This window comes from Myotis yumanensis, unplaced genomic scaffold (assembly GCF_028538775.1).
Source record: "Myotis yumanensis isolate MYYU_CA2020_CCGP unplaced genomic scaffold, mMyoYum1.0.hap1 SCAF_2, whole genome shotgun sequence".
Lineage (NCBI taxonomy): Eukaryota > Metazoa > Chordata > Mammalia > Chiroptera > Vespertilionidae > Myotis > Myotis yumanensis.
In genome coordinates this window covers 150,959,877-150,965,065 of record NW_027223753.1, presented here as the reverse complement: position 1 = coordinate 150,965,065, position 5,189 = coordinate 150,959,877, and positions in this window count along the sequence as shown.

Sequence of the window (5,189 nt, the reverse complement as noted above, 5' to 3'; positions counted from 1 at the left end):
TCCAGGACCAGACATCTTCAGAGTAGCAGGAAGCTGTCACTAGTTAGTTAAGAAATACATAAAATTCAAGGAAGGAATATCTAAGCAGACAACACCTGCCTCACCAATAGAAGAAGGTAGGCTGACCTGAGAAATTAGTTGGTATCTAAGTTTCTACTAGAGAGCCAGGAAATTGTGTGTGTGACTAAGAGGATTGCAGTCTTATAGGGGCCAAAGGAGCAGTTTTATAAATTAGACCTGAGCCATCACAGGTAGTTGACAGGTCTACAGCCTTTATTGAAGGGCCCAGAGGTAAAGTGCACCTTCCCTCTCCCCCTTTAGTAGGCTTGAGACTTACTTGTCCTTATTGAAGGGCGGGATGCGGGGGGGGGGGGGGGGGGGGGGGGAATCAGACTCCCTTTCAACTTGACTTTACTCCCATTACCTTTTTTGAAGCTCTAGTTCTTCAAACTGGTATTCTCTGTGCATGAAAAAAGGGGCATAAAGGATTGAAACTTTTTCTTTTTTTAATTATTGAATTTACAGGGTGACATTGGTTAACAAAATTATATAGGTCTTACGTGTATAATTCTATAATACATTATCTGTATATTATATTGTTCCTCATCTCAAGTCAAGTATACTTCCATCACCATTTACCCACCCCCCCCTTTACCTTCTCCTCCCTCCCTCCCCCGACCCTACATGCTCCTGGAGGACAGGAACCTGGTCTTCTTCTTTGGTATGTTTCATGACAGCATGACATATTGGATAAAAACACTATCTACACTAATAAAAGAGAAACATGGTAATTAGCATATGACCACTACCCTTCCCATTGGCTAATCAGCATATCCTTATGCAAATTAACTGTCAGCCAATATGGCAGCTGGCAGCCATGCACTGAAGCGAGCAGGGAGGCTTGCTTGCTCCAGTGACTGCAGACTGCAACTTTCCCCGCCTGCTGCTGCCGGCCTCTCAGCTGCAACTCTAAGCAACTATGTACTATGTTGCAAATATAGAAGCTAAACAAAACCCCAGAAACCGGCTGTCAGTCAGCCAGGTTCAGCCAGGTTCAGCCAGCCAGACCGCAACATTGTATTGATGTTTTCAGCAGTGAGGCCTCAGAGCTAAAGCTGGCCAAGAATAAAAAAAAGAAAAAAGAAAAAAAGGAGCGGTTGAAAGCTTCAGTCACCCGCTTCCGAAAAACAGCCCTCAGCCCCTCACCCAGACTGGCCAGGCACCCCAGTGGGGACCCCCACCCTGATCCAGGACACCCTTCAGGGCAAACCAGCCAGCCCCTACCCATGCACCAGGCCTCTATCCTATATAGTAAAAGGGTAATATGCCTCCAGGCACCGGGATCAGCGTGACAGGGGGAAACGCCCAAACCCCCTGATCAGCCCTGCTCTGTGCCTGATAGGGGGGAGCTCCCCAATCCCCTGATCGCCCTGCTGCTCTGTGTGTGACAGGGGGCGGGGCCACAACCTCTCTATCGGCCCTGCTCTGTTCATGACAGGGGAAGGCGCCCCAACCCCCTGATCAGCCCTGCTCTGTGCCTGATAGGGGGGAGCTCCCCAATCCCCTGATTGCCCTGTGGTCTGTGTGTGACAAGGGGCAGGGCCACAACCTCCCTATCTGCCCTGCTCTGTTCATAACAGGGGAAGGCGCCCCAACCCCCTGATCAGCCCTGCTCTGTGCCTGATACGGGGGAGCTCCCCAATCCCCTGATTGCCCTGCGGCTCTGTGTTTGACAGGGTGCAGCCCACCAACCCCCTGATTGGCCCTGCTCTGTGTGTGACAGGGTAGAGCCATAACTTCTCCATCAGCCCTGCCCTGAGTGTGACAGGGTGCAGTGCCCCAACCCCTTGATCCGCCCTGCTCTGTGTGTGACAGGAGGCGGTGCCCCAGCTCCCCTATCGGCCCTACTCTGTGAGTGACAGGGGGGAGCTCCTCAACCCCATGATCAGCCCTGCTCTGTGCGTGACAGGGGGGAGCTCCCCAACCCCCTGATCGACCCTGCTCTGTGTGTGACAGGGGACAGCGCCCCAACCCTCTGATTGGCCCTGCTCTGTGCATGACGAGGGTGGCGCCGCAACCTCCCCATCGACCCTGCCTTGAGTGTGACAGGGGTTGGTGCCCCAACCCCCCAATCGGCCCTACCCTGAGCGTGACTGAGGGTGGCATTGCAACCTCCCGATCCGCCCTGCTCTGTGCATGACAGGGGGCGGCGCCCCAATTCCCCAATCGGCCCTGCTCTGAGCCTGACCAGGGGCTGCACCTAGGGATTGGGCCTGCCCTCTGCCACCCGGGAGCAGGCCTAAGCCAGCAGGTCGTTATCTCCCGAGGGGTCCCAGACTGCGAGAGGGCACAGGCTGGGCTGGGGGACTCCCCTCCCCACTCCCCTGAGTGCACAGATTTTTGTGCACCGGGTCTCTAGTTTATTAAATAAATGTGTTAAACAGACAACTAAAGTTTCTGCTAAAAATAAAATTGGCTTTAAATTCTGTAGTTCTACCTCTGTGATCTTATTGCACAAACATGTTTTAGATCTTAAGCTATTCAAGACATGTGTTTTGACCTATTATTTATAACAAATTGAATGGAAAATGCAACCAAAAGGCTTAAAGAATTTGCCTAAGGATTAAAAATGGGACACATGCAGGCAGTGAGATGGCTAAGTTGTGGACCCAGGAATAATCAGGAATTAGTCATTCAAGCTATGGGCTCTTAGACCTGGAGTGTACTTTTCCCTTCCTGCTATGTAACTTACCCTGCAGAGGATCTGAGAACGTAAGCTCAAACTTTGTTAGAACTTCAAGCATTGTTTTTCATTGTGGTTCAAAATTCAGAAGATGTTGAGGCCAGAGCAGCCTTTGTTTATTTATTTCAGTATTATTGAGTTATAACTGACAAAATTACAAGATATTTAAAGAATGTAATATGATGATTTGATATATGTATATATGAAAGTATTCCCCCATCGAGTTAATAAACAAATACATCACCTCATATATTTACTATTTTTTCTTTTGATAAGAACATTTATCTTTCAATTGAAAATTTCAATTATACAATACAACTATATCAACTGTAGTCACCATGTTGTTATATGTTAGATCCTCAAACCTTATTCATCTTATAAGTGAAAGTTTACATTCATTGATCAACCTCTCCCTATTTCCCCCACTTGCAATCTGGCAACCACTTGTCTACTCTGTTTCTATGTTTGATCTTTTTTTTTTTTAAGATTGTATATATGGGTGCCAAAAAATGGCGACAAGCAGGAAGGTAGGGAGGGAGAGTGTGAGAGCGCAAGGAAGTGATAGAAGAGTGTGTGGACGTGTGTGGTGTGTGTGTGTATGAGCTAGGGACAGTTAGATTCTGCAGGTCTTCTAAGGGGCTGCTAAACCGGGCAGTCTTAGGCAGCGGAGTCCTGCTCCTGGCACGGACACTACTGGGCGGTCAGCACAGGCACAGCGACCGCGCCATCTTGGGAAACAGAGCTGCTTGAGAGTAGGATTCTGGCCTCAGCACCACCCAGTCTGATCTCAGACGCATACCGGGACCTTCAGCCACTGGGGACAGAGACCTGTGACCACAGCTACAGACCTGCGGACACTAAAAGTACAGAGATCCCCGCAGCAGATCCCTGAGTAACAGAGCCCATCCCCCCTTCCTGCAGGCTCACGGGCAGCCAGAGTAACTAACTGATAGACCCACCCCTTGCCGGGGCCTCAGTGCTGCAGGAAATTTGGCCTGGAAGTGCGCTAGCACCTTGGAACTGATCCTTCGTGCACTGCTGGCTTCGGAGCCCTGGGCTGGGAGAAAACCAAACGCACAAGCACCGGGAACTGATTCTACGCGCACTGCTGGCTTTGGAGCTCTGGGCTGGGAGCAAACGCGCGAACGGGAATTTGTCCCCGTAGCACAGGCCCAGGGACCCCATTTCTCGGGGCAGGAGGCAGCACCAAGCACCAGTGACTTGACTGTGTTTCTTGTCACCTGCGCCTGAGATCCTGATTCCCTGTGCATTCATACTAAGAGCCAGTGAATCCAATTCCTGGTGCAAGGGCACACAGGGACCCTGATTCTCAAGGCGAGGTCGCACGAAGCAACAGACTCTGATACTCTTCTCTTGGGGAATTCTGACTCCTGGCGCATGCTAGGGGGCTCTGGTTTTCAACACGGTGCAGGCAGGGTCCCTGATTCTAAGGGCGCGCACGAGGCCACATTGAGCGCTGGCAACACTGACTCAGAGCGAGCCTGGTTCCCACCAACCAACAACAACCACACATCTTAGTGTCAGAGCTCTTCAGTGACACTAGGGTGGTGGGAGGCTCCCACTGCACACGGCCCAAGCCCACGCAACTTGACGTTTGAACCATCGGGAGATAATCAGAATGAAGAGACGACACAACACCCAGAGGAAAGACAATGAGGAGTCACCAAGAAAGGAAATTAATGAAGTTGAAGCATGCAACATGACAGAAAAAGAATTCAGAATAATGGTTGTACAATTCATTCACCAGATGGATGAGAAAATCAACAACCTATGCAAGAATCAGGAAGAAATGAAAAGTGATATAGCTACAATAAAAAACACCATGGAAAGTTTCAACAGCAGACTAGAAGAAGCAGAGAACCGAATTATTGAGTTAGAAGATAAGGCAGAGAAACAAGCTCAATCTGAACAGCAACTGGAGAAAAAAATTAAAAAACAGGAGGAGAGCCTAAGGGAGCTTCAGGACAACATGAAACGAAGTAACATACGCATAATAGGGCTGCAAGAAGGACAAGAAGAGCAGCAAGGATTAGAAAATCTATTTGAAGAAATAATGACAGAAAACTTCCCAAATATGGGAAGAAAAAAGTTACACAAGTACAGAGAGTCCCAGGCAAGATGAACCCCAAAAGACCCACACCAAGACACGTCATAATAATGATGGCAAATGTACAAGACAAAGAGAGAATCTTAAAGGCTGCAAGAGAGAAACAGAGAGTTACCTACAAAGGATCCCCCATCAGATTATCAAACAATTTCTCAACAGAAACACATCAGGCCAGAAAAGAATGGACAGAAATTTACAAAGTGATGCAAAGCAAAGGACTGAATCCAAGAATACTCTACCCAGCAAGGCTATCATTCAAAATTGAAAGGGAAATAAGAAGCTACACAGACAAAAAAAAGGCTAAGGGAGTTTATCACC